Consider the following 18035-nt stretch of genomic DNA (forward strand, 5'->3'; position numbering starts at 1 on the left):
ATCCTAAGAAGCAGAAGAATATGACCTGTAAAGAGGAGAAAATCCATTAAATCAGAACCAACCCAAAAGTGATACAGATGTCAGAATTTAAAAACAGGGACATTAAAATGCTTATGTTAACTCTATTCCGTGTATTGTAAGAGGTGGAAGAGAGACTGATTGTGTTGAGTAGATAAATGGAAAATATAAACAAGACACAAACAGAACTTATAGAAATAAAAACTACAATGTCTGAGAAAGAAAATCACTGAAAGGAATGAATATGATATTAGATATGGCAGAAGATAATATTGGTAAATTTGAAGCTATAAAAACTCTCCAAAAAACCCCCCCAAAAAACCTGGGGGTGGGGGGAAAAGACCTAAAAACAAAAACATATACACCTATGGGACAACTCTTCAAGTGACCCGTTATATATATAACTGGAGTTTCTAAAAGAGAGTGAAAATAGAAAATTTATTTGTAGAAATTATCACCAAAAATGTTCATAATATGATGAAAATTATTAACTCACAAATCCTAGGAGCTAAGTAAACCCCAAACACACATACGTGAATTTCAACTACTGGATATTTGTGGCTATCAACTAGGGAAGATGTATCTCCTAGATTAATTCCTTTTATATGTAACCAACAACCTATCAGACATCCTTAACTGGATGTCCTGTATATACTTTACAGAAAACATGGCTAATGGTTCACCTATTTGTTTGTGAACCAGTATTTACTGAGGTGCTGATATATTCCAGACAATGCAATAGGGATCAAAATTACACAATTGAAAAGAAATTGTCCTTGAGGTTTAGGAGTCAATATAAGACATATATATACAAAATATTTAAAATACAATGTGTTAAGTTCCATAACGGTGATGAGTACAAGATGAAAATACCATAGATGAAGGTGAAACTGAATCTAACTGGGAGAATCAGCTGAAATGTACTATTGTTTCAATTAAACGCTGAAAGTTGCACCTTGAGGATTGTAATTAAGAGGTCATTTGTGACAGCGCAGCTGCACCGCCTCACAGGTGCGGGGCCGCGTGACCCCAGCGCGACCCCGGCTTCTTTGGCCACCAGGCGGCGCTCGTTCTCCGCCCGGCAATCCGGTTGCTGCCGCCGGAGGCCGGACAGCCGCAGCTGCGCGACGCTTCTCCGGGTGAGTGGACTGGGCGCCGGAGGCCGGCGTTTAGGGGAGACGGGCGAAGGCTGCGTGTGTGGGGGGGGGGGCACTTTGGCGGGGAGGTCTTGGGGCAAAACCGAGGGGCCAAAACCGAGTCAAAGGCGTCGGCGTGGGGAAATGCTGGCAGGGAGCTGAGGCGCCCGGGGGCAGGAGCATCCGGGCGCTTGCAGGAGGGCGTTTAGAGGACGGTGGTCTTGGGCTGAGGGGGCTTCCTAGCAGATGAGAGTCGGGGAGGCCCCAAGAGCATCGAGAGTATCGCAATGAGAGGAGGAGGCTTTTGTCTGGATGGACACCAGCCAGTGGCTGGGAGGAGCCCGGAGTCCAGAGAATTAGGGGCAGGGGGTGGGAGAAGACATGTTTAAAAAAAAACAGAGAAAACGTCGTTTGTGACTTTGATAAAAGGTATTCATCAAAATAGTAGAGATAGAAGTCAGATTACAGTGGGATGAATAAGAAAAGGTATAAAGACATGGGAATAGGAGACAGTCACCAGATCTGAATGTGGGGATGGTAATGCTTCACAACCCATACTCTTCCCCAAACGGGAGAACTTTAATTTTGCATAAGCATCATGGGTCAAAAGTGGTGGTGCTCGGGCATCCCTGGTGGCGCAGTGGTTGAGAGTCCGCCTGCCGATGCAGGGGACGCGGGTTTGTGCCCCGGTCCGGGAGGATCCCACGTGCCGCGGAGCGGCTGGGAGCCAAGGCCGCTGAGCCTGCGCGTCTGGAGCCTGTGCTCCGCAACGGGAGAGGCCACAGCGGTGAGAGGCCCGCGTACCGCAAAAAAAAAAAAAAAAAAAAAAGTGGTGGTGCTGACCAATATCTGAATCCCCTTATAACTTGCAACACTCTTGTCCTACATTTCCCATTACCTTGCCTTTGTTGGGGCCATATGACTGAGTTCTAATCAGCAAAATTCGAGAAGTTATGAGCAGCACTGCCAGATATGGCCTCTAAAATCTCTCATGGAATCGTCCATATTCTTTTTTTCCTTGTGCTCTTATGTAGTTGCAGACCATTCAGAAGAGGACTTGGAGAAATGGTGGAGCACAAGATGCAAAAAAGCCTTGGTCTCTTAACCACCGTGTGGAAGCTTATCTCCTGACACTTAACGGTACTGTGACATGATTATCTTTAAATTTAATTTCTATTTCCCTAAGCCTGTGGATATTTGCTTTGCAATGTTGCAGGTTGCAGCAGGTTTTCAAAACCAGAGCTTCTAAACTCTTTGACAGATTTTAATAATTTCATAATATGTTTTATTGCAATGTCCACGAATATTGTTTTATTTACTTGTAGTTTACTGTCGACAGTTCTGGCAGTTCCCAGAGTTAACATTTGTGCATATGCCAGTGGGATGGGTACAGAGACAGGCAAGCCAGCCCCCATGTACTGCCCCTACCAGGAGCACCTCCTCTCTGCTGGGCCAGAGCCATTGCTGCCCTGGCTGCTGCTTCTACCAGTCTGTATCCAGGTCCTGACTGGGTTTTACTCACAGAGTCCCAGGAATTCGGGACTGCCCCACATGTGCTGGTTGTTGCTACGTATATCTTCTTTGCTCGTAGACTCACTCCATTGTTTCATAGGACTTCATTTAGCAACACAGGTCCTAAGATAAAATTATTAAGAATTTCTAGAAGGCAACACAAGAGCATTAAACCAAATCTGGGGGGTCCCTTTTGAGAGTGGGACCTTGAGGGGCTGCACAGTTGTACAGCTGTGAAGCAGTTGTAATCCCAGAAGCGTTCAGGTTTAGGTGCTGTTTGATGCAGAGGTTTATAATATCAGGGTCTCATTTTACTTTTCTACAATTTTCTGTGTCTTTTCACTCTGCCTTCCTTCATGTATTGTTCCATCCTCTGACTAGTTTCCTATATGAAAGCAAAATGGCTACAGGAGTTCCAGGTCTTTTATCCATATAATACATACTCTATAGCAAAAGAGATTCTCAATAGTTAGGCAAGGGTTACATGGTCATATGCTTAGTGATAGGCTACCTGATTGGCTTAGCCTAGCTCATATGCTTTAACCACTGTAGTAAGGTTTTCTGGAACCATATGGCTCCTAGCATGGAAACTGAGGGCTATTAGAAAAGCAGGAATTGCTACTGTGGAAGAAATCACAAATGTCCACTACAGAATATTTCTTGAATTAATGACTGACTGACAGATTGTAGTACTTCATCCTGGGAAAGGATTTGTAAGTATGCCTCTTGTTTCCAAAATCGTAACTGAAATTGTAACTAATACTGTAAAAACTGATGTCTAGATAATTATAATATGGCAATTGTTAAAAGAATATTGTGATGAGAAAAAATCCTATTGCCTACTTAGAGATATTGAAAAAGAAGCCCTTAGTACCAAGAATGTTATGTTTTTCCAGCACTGCTGGGGGAAGACGTCTTAAGGCTTCCAGTGACCAATACTGATTATATTCTAGGTATATATGTCTCTGAAGATATAAAGGATAAAACACTAGCCTGATGGAACTATCTTTCAAGCAATAGCAAAATTTCTTCTTATTATTCTGTGATTAATGGACAGCTTCTCTTATGTAATTTGGTTTTTATGATGAACCTACACACCAGGAGGAAGTGTTATATACAAATGTATAGTAGCTATTAACAAATTATCAATTTAGCTTAAATAGGTCTTTTTAAAGATTTCTTATGTGTTCCATTTCCCAAGAAATTTAATATCATTTAGGAATTGAAAAACTAAAAAAAAAAAGAACAAAATTAAAACAAAGAAACAGCAAACAATACCTTGATGATGTTCTCAACTTGTATAGCTGAGGATTTGACCCCTGGTAACTCCATACATTTGTCCATTAATTATAATTAACTAATATCATAATTACAGAGCACGCTAATGTTCTCAGCTTTCTGCTGAGATGCAAAGATAAGCCTAATATGGGGAGTAGACCTTCAATCGTCAATCTCAAATATATTTTTTAAAAAATATTTATTTATTTTGGTTGCTCCCAGTCTTAGTTGCGGTGTGCAGACTTCTTCTTAGTTGCAGCACGTGGACTTCCTCTTAGTTGCGGCATATAGACTCTTAGTTGCGGCATGCATGTGGGATCTAGTTCCCCAACCAGGGATCAAACCCAGTCCCCCTGCATTGGGAGCGTGGAGTCTTACCCACTGGACCACCAGGCAAGTCCCGAATATCTTGTTTTTTAACAATCTTAACAAAACCTAGCTGTTTTCCCTGATTCCTATGCTTCACTACCAAATTGCAAATATTCTATTGCATAAGTTTGGCTATGATTGTATATACTCACTGATTTCATCTGGGAAATGGTACTGAAAACGTTACTGAGTTCAAACTCATTCTGCTTACCGCACGACAGGCCAGTCAATTGAGAGACAAGGTGTTGGGGTAGGGAATAGCAACTTTATTCAGAAAGCCAGCAAATCCAGAAGATGAGGGACTTGTGTCCCAAGGAACTGTCTTGCCTGGGTTTGGATGCTATTTTCTTCCATAGAGCAAAGAGAGGGAGGTGAGGAAATAAAGTAAAAAAGGTGATAAGTTGTTGCAAATATTTCCTGGGTCCAGCCAGACTCTGGAGAGGATGTGTTAATTTCTTCCTTCTTGCAGGCATTCATAGATGGGCCTGGTCTGGATGTTTCCTGTGAGCTTAAATAAAGGTATTTGAGCTTAATGCTCAGGCATGGGAGGCAGGGTTCCTGGAGATGGGCCATTATATACACTATAACTGTAGGCAACATTCCTTTAGTGATTAACTTGTAACAAAAGCAATCAAATACAAAGGTTAAAGTAAAAACAGGTCCAATATGGAGTCAGCTTTGTTTTTCTCTATTACAAAAGTACATAATTTAAAAATTATATAACATACTATAATACTTCTGTATTCATCTAGAACTTTTAAATTAAATAGGAAAAACAGACATGGAATGAAGAAAAATTTATGTATTTGATTTGATTATTAAATAATGCAACATATAATTTGGTGAATTTCAAAGGCATTTATTTTTTACTATGATAGCCACTGAATTTCACTTTGGTGGGGGCTAAGTTATTCTTATAAAATAAAGATTAATGGAGGCTATGTTTCTCCTCTTCAAATCATTCTTGTTATGTGTATTCAATTTGCAAGGCAAGCAATTACGGCTGTTTGAAACTGGCAACTAGCCACTATTTTTAATTGAAATGGTATTTTGCAAAATAAAGAACATGAAGTTATAAGAGGAAGTGGTGTTGATGTGTTAACAGGAGTGAGCCATAAGGAATGGCAGTTATATATTTTAACATGTAAAGAGATTTTCCAGATTAGCTGTTGGTAAAATTGCTACACCTGTCACACCAAGTTTATTTATTTCTTGGATGAACTTGAAGAATATAAAGGCACTTATAAAGATGCTTTTTTAAAAGACATAAATGCATCATAATGATAACATCACAGGAGTGCAGAGACTTGATTTTAAGTAGAACCAAGGGCTCTTGCTTAACAGAGTTAAGCAGGGCTTCAGAGTTAGATTGATCTAGATGATCCCATCTTGTACACCTTATATGTGGTTACCTGGATTAAGTATCATAAACACTATGAAGCTTCCATTCTCTCATTTCTAAAAAACTCGATAATAATTTTACATTATAGGTTTTTGGAGTGTATGTGAAGATTAAATGAGATAATGTCTAGAAAACACTTATCCCTATGTCTGTCATGTAGGTATTCAATAAATGGTACCTGCTATTTTTATGTTTGCTTATTGGGAGAATGTGACAGAAATGTGTAGAAAACTGGTAACTTTTATAAAGAAGTTTTATATTTAACTGAAGTCATATGTTAATACATGTCAGTATTCAAATCTAGTAGTATACTTTCCTCAATTTGTTCCATGTAGATTCTCCTGTTCAGTTTCGTTTGAATTTATTTAGAATGAATCCAAATTCAGTATTAAATCTTGCCAAGCCTGTGACACTTACCCTGACCTCTGAAATTTAAGTAGAGGTTATATTGCTTTCTGCCAAAACAATGACTATACAAAAAAAGATGGTTTATTGATTGCATAATCAAAGTAACCAAAGTCAATTAACTATTGACTTATTAATTTATCCATTTTTTTTCAACAAATAGTTTTATTCTATGAGTGCTATTCTGTACAAACCAAGAATAATTTGGGGCACTGGGGAGTATAATATATCTAGTGAAATGGTTTTCAACCATTTCCACCTGGTTTCACTTAGAATCATATGGGAATGTTTATAAAATACCTATGCCTGGGCTCTATACCCAGAGATTCTGATTTAATTAATTTTTATGAAGCTCAAATGCTTTTAAAACCTCCCCATGGCAATTCCAATACATAGCTGTGCTTGAGAGCCGTATATTTAAAGTAGTGGTTCTCAATTTTGTGAACAACTATAATATTCACCTGGGAGCTTTATTTTAATTTATTATTAATTTAATTGATATAATTTAAATTTTTATTGAGATATAATAAGTAAACATAAAAGTGCACTAATCTTAAATGTACAGCTCAATGAATTTTAGATATGTGTATCTTTGCATAATAACTGGAATCATATTTTCTCTAGTCCAAAATGTTCCCTGTGACTCTTGTTTTTTTTCTTTTAAATTGAACTATAGTTGATTTATAGTATTCTGTTAGTTTCAGATGTACAACATAATGATTCAATATTTTTATAGATTATACTCCATTTAAATTTATTACAAAATAATGGCTATATTTCCCCATGCTGTACAATATATACTAGTTGATTATTTATTATATACATAGTTATTTGTATCTCTTAATCCCCCACTCCATCTTGCCCCTCCATCCTTCCCTCTCCCCATTGGTAACCACTCTTTTGTTCTCTATATCTGCGACTCTGTTTCTATTTTGTTATATACATTCATTTGTTTTATTTTTTAGATTCCACATGTAAGTGATAACAGTATTTGTCTTTCTCTGTCTGACTTATTTCACTAAGCATAATAGCCTCTAGGTCCATCCACATTGTTGCAAAGGGCAGAATTTCTTTTTTTAATGGCTGAGTAATATTCCATTGTATAAATATGTAACATATCTTCTTTATCCATTCATCTGTTGATAGACACTTAGGTTGCTTCCATATCTTGGCTGTTATAAATAATGTGATACAAACATTGGAGTGCATATATCTTTTCAAATAAGTATTTTCATTTCTTTTGAATATATACTCAGGGGTGGAATTGCTGGATCATATGGTAGTTCTATTTTTAGTTTTTAAGGAACCTCCATACTGTTTTCCACAGTGGCTGCACCAATTTACATTCCCACCAGCAGTGCAAGAGGGTTCCCTTTTCTCCACATCCTCATCAACATTTGTTATTTGTAAACTTTTTTATGATCACCATTTTGACAGGTGTGTGGTGATACCTCATTGTGGTTTTGATTTGCATTTCTCTGATGATTAGTGATGTTGAACATCTTTTCATGTGCCTGTCGCCCATCTGTATACCTTCTTTGGAAAATTCTACTCAGGCCTTCTGCTCATTTTTTAAATGGGTTGTTTGTTTTTTTGAAATTGAGTTGTGTGAGCTGTTTATATATTTTGGATGTTAACCCCTTATCAGTTACATCTTTTGCAAATATTTTTTCCCATTCGGTAGGTTGTCTTTTTATTTTGTCAGTGGTTTTCTTTGCTGTGCAAAAGCTTTTAAGTTTAATTAGATCCTATTGTTTATATTTACTTTTGTTTCTTTTGCCTTGGGAGACAGATCCTAAAAAATATCACTACAATTTATGTCAAAAAGTGCTCTGCCTATGTTCTCTTCTAGGAGTTCTATGGTTTCAGGTTTTACATTTCAGTCTTTAATCCATTTTGAGTTTATTTTTTAATATAGTATGAGGAAATGCTCTAATCTCATTTATTTACATGTAGCTGTCCAATTTTCCCAGTGCCACTTACTGAAGACACTGTCTTTTCTCCACCATATATTCTTGCCTCCTTTGTTGTAGATTAATTGACCATGCGTATGTGAGTTTATTTCTGGACTCCCTATTCTGTTCCATTGATCAGTGTCTGTTTTTGTGCTAATACCATGCTATTGTGATTACTGTGGCTTCGTAGTATAGTCTGAAGTCAGGGAGTGTGAAACTTCCAGCTTTTGTTTTCTCAAGATTGCTTTGGCAATTTGGGGTCTTTTGTGGTTTCATATAAATTTTAGAATTATTTGTTCTAGTTCTGTGTCAAAGTATCATGGTATTTTGATAGAAATTACATTAAATCTATAGATTGAAACTGAAATAATAAAGATGCGCTGTTTTAAGCCTGTGAGTTTTGGGGGTAATTTGTTATGCAGTGATAGATAAATAGTTGAGTTTGGTACATTGTTTTACAACTGTTAAACTGGTTAATAATGCTTTCATATCCTTCCTGGAACAGGTAAACAATTGGACCAAATACATGAAAATATGTTTCTCAAGCCTTTGGACATCAGACAGTAATGTACAGTGATATTTGAGAGATGGGAAACTAATGATGTAAACTTGAGATTGCCCAGTTTCCTTCCTTAAAAGAATTTTCAGGCTACAGTGCCAGGAGGGGAAACTCACATGGAGTTCAGCAGATCCTTTATTTGAGGAGACAGAGCATACATTCTAGGAAGAACAAGACAGCTACGGTCCTCAGAGCAGAGTACCCAAGAGGAGAAAGAATAGAGAAAGACAGCTGTGGAATTTGCAGTGGTTGAGTAGTCAGTGGATGCATCAACAAATGCATGTGATAAAACTATGATAAGTCAGGAAAGGGACCACCTGAAAAGAATAGAGGGAATAATATTCAGAGCTTACATGGGGCCAAGAAGAGTGCCTGTTTTTAAGTCCGACTGTGAACATCATAATTCATAAGGCATTGAAGAATACTTGCCTCTTAACAGTAATTAGCCTTAGACTGACCACTACTCTGGTCCCACTTAACAAATTTCCCAGTAATTTAACTGTGTCTTAGAACAAAGCCTAAGAATATTTTTAGAAATTATATCCCTATCTATCTATCTATCTATCTATCTATCTATCTATCTATATGCAGAGAGGTTAATGGGTGTGTGGGCATGTGTGTGTGGGTGTGTGTATCTTAGCCAAAATCCAATGAGGTAAAATTCACAACATGTATCATCTAATGAAAAATTTTGCAGCATGATAAAAAACCCCAGGAATATATGATTATGGAGAGGAAAAAAATTAATGCAAATCTACCCAAAACTAACACAGGTGTTAGAAATAGCATACAAGTACTAAAGTAGTTATAACTATCCCATATGTTCAGAAAGACACAGGAAAGATTGAACATTTTATGTAGAGACACAAGTTAAAAAAATACATGAGTGAAAAACACTGATTTTGTTTAATGGTGTATTAGATGTGGAAGAAAAAATATTAATGATCTTGAAGACATAGTAGTAGAAACTATCCAAAATGAAATGTAGTAGGAAAAAAAAACGAGCTGAGCAAAGAGACCTGTAGAACTACAAGTGGCCTAATATATGTGTATTGGAGAGAACAAAAACCAAAACTTTTTTCATCATTATTTTATCCCCAGCATCAAGCACGGTGTCCAGCATATGGTAGGGCTAGATAAATATTTCTTAAGCGAATGAGTTAACATTTAAAGTGAATCAGAAATTGTGAACCTTATATTTTATTAAATATACTGATTCAAAGTAAATGAAAATATTTTTGTTAGTAAAAGAAAACTAAAATCCATTCTGTGGAAAATATTAAATTTTATGTATATATGTATACATACACACATATATGTATCCCTTTATACACATACGTATATATTACTGCTTAAACAAATTTGTAGATCAGTATTTTGAATTGCTAGTAATTAAGTCTAGAAGTTTATAGATGCACACGAAAACACACACACTTTGTTTCTATTTGTCAGCCAGTCAGAAAAGGGAGAAAAATATACGGAGAAGAAAAAGAAAGACTTCACATTTGAACAGCAGTTATAGATATAGACACACCACAAACATGCAAACACTCACACTAGAAAAGCATTCATGGGATACAGACAGACTGATTTATTGTATAAATACAATAAGAATAGGAAATTTGAAGACAGATATGAATTCAATCTCACCTAATACTCTTGTGAGCACTGAACTTACATAGCAGTCATTGTAGTCTCTATCCTATAGCAGTCCTGTTCAGTTTTATTCAAGAGTCTGTACAGAGAGCACTCCCTTTAATATGTAGTCCTTTAAGAGATGTTCAAAGAGATTCCCGAGAGATTCCTTTTATAAACTCAAGAAAGATCTACTACATTATCAGATTTTTCTAATCTGAGGCTACTGCTAATCGAAATGATAGGGGGGAGATGCTAGATTTCAAAGTCTCTAATAGTTTCAAAGAGGTGGAACGTAACTCCTCTCTCCTTAAGTATGGGCTGCCCATAGTGATTGTCTCCCTAAGAGTATAGTATGGAAAGGGAGAAAAGAATGACTTCACAGTGGAGAAACCTGACAAACTACTTCAGCCAGGTGATCAAGGTTGATGTCAACAGTGTTAACTCATGGTGATAGAATGTACCCTTGAAATGATGTGATACAATGGCACTTTACCTCTGTATTCATCCTCTCCAAAACCTACAACCCCAGTCTAATTGTGAGAAAAAAACATCAGACTAATCCAAACTGAGGGACATTCTATATAATCACCGACCAGTCACTCTTCAAAACTGTCAAGGTCATCAAAAACAAGTAAAAGTCTGAGAAAGTGTCAACAGCCTAGAGCCATCTAAGGAGACATGAGGACTAACTGTGGTGTGGTGCCCTGAATAGGATCCTGGAACAGAAAAGATATTAGGTGAAAACTAAGGAAATTTGAATAAAGTATGGGTTTTATTTGATAATATTTAAAGATCATGGTTCACTAAATGTCACAAATGTACCATACTAATATAAGATAACAGAAACTAGGAATAGGGTATATGGGAGCTATCTGTACTATCTTTGTAACTTTTCTGTATAATCTAAATCTATTCTAAAATAATAAGTTTATAAAAAAAGTAAAGTAGGAAACATGAATAATATACTTATTATATAAGAGAGGAATAAACATAATATATGAGGGTGAGTAAGAGCAAATATTAAATGAATAAACTCTGGGAAACTTGAGAATCCCTAAATTTGTTGTTTGAAATTTTAAGCTTTTATTATATTGTTTACCTAAAATTTGATTTGCAAGCACAATTGATTCATTTCCTGCAGTCTGAGTACTTCCCAATAATTAAGGACTTAGGACTTCAGAACAGGTTGGGTGAGGTATACATTTTGTACTGGCTTGACCTTTTTATGCATTAATAATTACTGTTGGAAACCTATTTCAAACAGTGGTGACTACACTGGGTATTCAAAAGTAAATAAGACTGACTAGAAGAATGTCATAGTCTAGTGAGAGAGACTGACACATAAACAGTTAAATACAATGCAATGTGAAACATGCTGTGAAAGGACAGGGAGGGGGTGGCTAAGCTTTCTGGGTTTCACAAGACACCGACTTAGAAAAGCCCCTATGACCCTTGTTTCTTGATCATTGAGGTGCAAAGTCACTATTACTCAAAACCTTGCTGTTTTTCATAGCTGCTGATGTTTCAGCATCCGTTCTTTCTTATACCATAATCACTTTTTTTGCTTAATAAAGTCAGAGAATATTAATGTTGAGAGAATAAAAGGGAAATTCAAGTTTATCCATTACATCTTTCTAAATCATTCATGAGTTTCCTGGCAAAGGGCATCCACCCTGTGTATGAGCACTTTTAGGGATGGAAAGCTCAATATGTTTCAGGGTGGCCTAGTCCATTGTTTTAACAATCCAATTATTCAAAATTTTCTTTAACAGTAAGTCTTAATTTTGTTTCTAGTCATTATTCATTCATTACAGACCTGCCTTTGTTTTTTCCAACCTTCAAATAGAGGACATTAATAAATGCACGTATGTAATTTAAAAGTTTAATTACTTTGCAGGTACACATGGTAGAATCAGTATATAAACATCAATGGAAACATACTTTATGCAGTTTTAATGTACCACAAATTTAATAGCTGTCATTTTAGTGGCATATCATTAAATGTCATTTCCCAACTTATGGAAAGTATGTTTCAGTTAATGTTACTAGTTCACAAACATTTTTAAGACTATCTAGTTCACAAACATTTTTAAGACTATCTCCAGCTCATTTTAAAAATGTAATTTTGATCAATTAAAAAAGGTGCTTTTAAATGGCACCATAAAGAGTAATCTAATAGAACTAGGTTAAAGCAAATGAAGTAGTTAAGAAATTTGTCTTTATCTTATGGGAAAAATTCATTGAAGAATATTTGTAGAGTTTAAGCACGTCATTAGGAAGCATTATCATTAGGGATATGGTATGGAGAGTCAATTTAGAGTGTAGATTTATCTAGCTATCAAGGATGGTAGAATAGAAAATACTTAGGTGACTTCACTTAGGTGAAGTCACCTAAATCACTATCTATCTATGTTTATCTATCTTATATCCTAGAGGCTTCTAGGCAATAATATATTTGTCTTGATTGTTGCATTTATTACAAAAAGCAAAGAATGAAACCAGTAATATATGCTGTTGTGATTTCATAAGTATTAAATAGGACGTTAATGAAAATATTAATAAAAAGAAATCATGTGAAAGCTATCTATACATTACTTCATGTAATGTTTGCAGTTAGTGTTCATAATGTCTACAAAGTTATTCAGTTTTAGTACTCCACAATGAGTGTGAAATTCTTGGCATTTAAAAGAATGATTGCACACCTCTACAAGATTAAAAAATAAATTATACTTGTTCTTAATTTGATATAAGGTTTGTTCCCAATTTTGAGTGACCAGCCCTTTATATTCCCTCAGGTGTTCTACTCCCTTGATTAATATAGAATTAAAGAATGTCAGTTGTGAACAATAAAATACTAATTCTACTCATGTACTTATAATCCAAGTTAAAATTAATTTAAAATTAATTCATTCTCTTCTCTTCTTATTGCTGTCTTGCCAAACTCCTTGAACTTCACAAGTCTTTTTCACATAAGTGCTTACTTTGTCTGGTATACCCTAAGCTCTGCTTAATTTAGTTGCAATTATCTTTAACATGAATGTAGACCTTCACTTTCATCCAAATTTATTCTTGTTGGCCTTATGTTATTCACTGTAGATATCTATATATCCTCTACATATATAGATATATCCTATATATCCCTATAGATATAGATATGTCCCCTTTAGTGAATAACATTGTGATGGTTTTTTACATGTCAACTTGACTGAATCATGGGGTGCCCAGATATTTGACTAAACATTATTTATTTCTGGGTGTGTCTATGGGGGTGTTGGTGGATGAGATTAACATTTGAGTCAGTGAAGCAGATTGCCCTCCTCAGGGTAGGTAGAGATCATTCAGTCCTTTGAGGGCCTGAATAGAACAGTGGGTGGCGGGTGCAGAATTTGTTCTTTCTGCCTGATTGGATGAGCTGGAACATGGATCTTCTTTGGCTTTTGGATTGAGATTTACACCATTGGCTCCCTTGGTTCTCAGTACTTTGGACTCAGACTGAATTACACATAAGCTTGAATTACACTATGTGTTTTCCTGGGTCTCTGGTTTGCAGATGGCTGATGGTGGGACTTGTCCTGTGAGCAATTCCTTGTAATGAATATATAGGATATTTAAAAATATTTAAAATATTACATTCCTTATGATACTTATATATGTAGTAATAATGTATATCATAGGTTCTATTCGTTCTATTTCTCTAGAGAACCCTGACTAATACAAATATATATACATAATGGACATCTGTCTATCTATCTACCATTATCTATCTATCTATCTATCTATCTATCTATCTATCTATCTTACATCCTGGAGGCTTCTAGGCAGGTTTCAGCAGTGACTTAGATCCGTGATTTTGGTTAGTTTTGCAGCTATACATGTTTACGTAAGGCCTAATGCAACAGGCTTTGTATATTGAAATCTTTAAGTTTGAAATAAACCAAAAAAAACTTGAAGAAAGGAAAAAAAATGAAAAGAAAGGAAAATTATTGAAATCAATTTCATAAGGATGTCAAATTTTTAAATGGACAGAAAATTACATTAATTTTAGTGAAAATAATTATATGTAAATTATTTTTAGCAATTAATTTTCCCTACAAGGTGGATTTGATTTTCTAATAAGACAAGAAATGAAATGAGTTTTTCTTTAAGATTGTTTTCTTTTTTTTTCTTTTTTTAATTGAAGTATAGTTGATTTGCAATGTTGTGTTCAGATTGTTTTCTAAAGACAGTCTCATGTACTCTTTTAGTCAAAAAAGTCAATCATATTCCGTTTACCATCAGGAATAACATGGGGGAACCTGGAAAACATTGTCATAATCTTATTTTAATTTTGAATTGCTTTAGCAAAAAGTCAAGAACACTATGAAAGAGCTCAAGTTCTATGGGAAGTCTGTAGGAACCTTGGCATCAAAGGTAACGCTAGAACCTCAAGCTCACCAGGACTCTCCTCCCCTTCCATCTCCTGTTTCTGTGTGTCTATTCTCAACTTTATTTTGCAGGCAGTTTCCCCCATATAGTTGGGAAGATGACCGTTGTTAGCTATTCCCAGGATAGTAATTTTCTCAGAAAAGACACTGTCTCTTCCCCAGTCTGTTCTAATCAGTCCTGGATTCTGATTAGTGCCCCCTGCTCCCATACCAATCTCTGTGTTCAGGAGAAATGTGCCAATTCATGTTCAACTTGTCTCAATATGTCTGCCCTGAAACTAGGGGGTTGGGGAATAGGTTTACAATCAGGAATAGAAGATTGAATAAAGATATATCAGGTGGCCAAAAAAACAATAGACACTGCATTTCATTATATATAGTAGTAGACTGAATGTAGTGTGTATAAATCTGGACTACTAAGTATGATTCTATATAAACATTTTAATAAATGCAAAATAGAGCTTGGATTGAAAAGCAGTATTGTGGTGTGGGACATTTATTGCACCAGAAATCAGAGGTACTGGATCATGAGTTAGTCCCTTTATACTCATAGGCCTTGGATAAGTCACCTAAATGCTGAGCCTTATTTTTTTTAATTTCTAAAATGAGAATTTTACAAATGTAGGCATTCTTCAAAATTTCTTTGAAAATGATATGTTTGGTTCAGAAAAGGCTAAATAAAATTGTAAAGGGGAGAAAGGTTTATAGACCTAAACTGTTTTATCTATCTATCTATCTGAAATAATCATGATTATAGCATTTAAAGTGATTGCTGTCTTCTCTGTAATTCTTCAATGTAATTCTTAAATTTAAGGAGGGTAGAGGCTATTGAATATGTATATATGAGAATGAAAGCCTAAAGGTAATCCAATTAGATGTTAAATTTTCTTGGTTAATAATTTTATTTCTTGCTTTAACTATTATAGCCTTGGGACTGGAGATAGAGTTGTACAGTTTTACTCTGCTGAATTCCAAGTTTTTCTACTATGTAGAGTTTTGAATAAAATTTTGATTCCCCTCAGACTCTTTACAGGATTACTCTGAACTGTACAAAATACCCCTGATCAATAAAGTAGCATTAACCTGACTTGCCCTGAAATATGCAACTTTCCATTTCCACATTTGCTAAACATGCAGAACTCATCCACATTAGGAAGTCCGAGTTGTCTTTACTCTTTCTTTGTTCCTAGTATTGATTTGTATATAGGGTAGGAAGGAGGAAAAGGTATTTTTGGTGTGCTCTTCAGCTCCTTTCCCAAATACTTTATCTTATCAAATAGCCACATGCCAGCTCTTCCTTTCTTCCTGAATAACAGCTGTGGTTAGACAATTTACCTGATTGCTCACAGCTTATACAAATACCTAGAAATTCATGAAAACATCATAAGGATTAGAGTGTTAATCTTATGGGATATGATGGACAGAGAGTCTAGAGCCAAACATCTTCCACCCTCCCAAACTTCCAGGTATGCCTTAAATATCCACTAAGAAGAGAGGTAAAGGGTAGATAAGTTCATCAATAATCATCACAGAAGGAATCTTCCAAGCATTCACAATAAAGCTATAAGTACAATCCTATTAGTGTCCTTTGTTGTATTTTCAAGTGATAACTCAGGACCATTTTTCTTTCTTTTATCCTATGAGACAATATAGTGATATTTTCCTTAAACAAAAATCTACAACTAGATTCACCTGTATTTATATGAATGTATACTAACATAATGGTTTCTCAGTTTGCTATTTATTTCACACTCACAATTAATTTAATGACAAGAAAAGCTATACTGGTATTATAGTTATTTAACAATTAGGTACATTAAACAATAGAATATATGACATCTTTACAGTCATGGGCATTTTCCCAAGAGTGTCTAGTACAATGAGGAAAATACAAGAGAAAACCCAGCATTGGGTTCACAGGAACCTGGTTTTAAATGATGGCACTATTACTTTCTAGCTTTTTGATGTATGAAATTTATCTACCTTTATAAATGTATACTTTTTAATCTGTGTAATAAAGATAGCATAATAATATCATGTGATTTGTTAAGAATATAATATACTGTCTAGACTGGTAATTCTCTTCTTTCCCTTTCTAGTCCTCTTATACAGGACCCAACCATCTTTTACTGATTTGTTCCTGAATAATTTCTTAATTATTATTTTAAATTTAGAGAAAAAGTTTCTTATATTTATGTGCAGTCTTTATATTAAGGGGTCTTATTTTATCACTTAGCATGCATCAGTGAAATTATTTCCTTAAAAGGGTGCTATGAATTCTGATAAATTTAGGCATATTTTCTTGTAATTGAGAACTCATGAGGTGAAAATGTCCTTGTTGAATAACCTCAGACTATACATCTGAAACCAAGTTTCTCAATGGAATTGCATGTCTGATTGAGAATGAGAGGTAATTAGTGAGTTCTTTCTATATTTTACTGTTATCATAACAGAACATTTTTTAGTTCCTTACACTTCATTTTGTCTAAAATTAGTATGCTCACTCATGCCTCAGAAATTCTCTGTGTTGTCCCTTGGGATGAAAGAGATAGAATTATGTGATATGTGTAAACAGGGATTAATTTAATCTTAGGCAAATCCACACTTTGCAGTGTGAGTGAGGTTTGCAGAGTATTATAAATACAGTGAGTTAGATACAGCTTGACATCTTGTTTTTTGCGACTCATACTTTTTAAAAGCTTTTCAAAATCACTTATTAATTTTTGGTATGCAGAATTACATGGGAAAAAAATAAAAATTGAGCAACAAGTCAAATTTACTTTGGATTGAATGTTAAAAATGTCTCTTACCTATTGGAATAGGAATTAGGTTTTATGTGATTCTAAAAGGCATGTGTCTTCTTTGCAAAAGGGCAGTTGTCTTGCTTAGAGATGCATGTTGAAATGATGCTCATAACTTGGGACATTTATTCATTTTGATTCCCAGCATTGTTCATCACTCGACTGGACAGCATTTATTTGCTGGCACCCTATGAACTCTAAAGTACATAAGTTTAATGGCAGGAGTGTGTGTGGAGAGATTGGCAGAGAGAAGCCCAACATACATCATGTGGCTAGAAATGATATAGTAGGAAGTCACAAGCCATCATACTCATTGTAGGTTTAAGCTTTAGCCATTTTTGTGGTTAAAAAAAATATATTTGGGGGAGATTGGACTTTATCCAAAATCAATTTACAGCTCTCAAATTTTTTTTAAAGCCTTCACAGAGGGAGACATGAGTTTGGCACCTCTATTAGAGCTACACTTCCGGGAATATCAGGAATCGACATATTGGTTTAATAAAGAGTAAAAAATCCAATCAATGCAACATCAAGGTTT

The 18035-nt window shown here is 35.4% G+C and overlaps 1 long non-coding RNA gene across 2 annotated transcripts in view; it reads left to right on the top strand.

The window, feature by feature from the left end:
- The first annotated feature begins 725 nt into the window (after positions 1–725).
- Positions 726–18035, top strand: part of LOC307184398 — a 266257-nt gene continuing 248947 nt past the window's right edge. For both annotated transcript variants that reach the window (XR_013827720.1, XR_013827721.1), the window contains exons 1-2: positions 726–1157; positions 2189–2294. This is a non-coding gene — a long non-coding RNA (uncharacterized lncRNA). The remainder of the gene's footprint in view (positions 1158–2188; positions 2295–18035) is intronic.

The sequence above is a fragment of the Stenella coeruleoalba genome (genome assembly GCF_951394435.1).
Source record: "Stenella coeruleoalba genome assembly, chromosome: 3".
Taxonomy (NCBI): domain Eukaryota; kingdom Metazoa; phylum Chordata; class Mammalia; order Artiodactyla; family Delphinidae; genus Stenella; species Stenella coeruleoalba.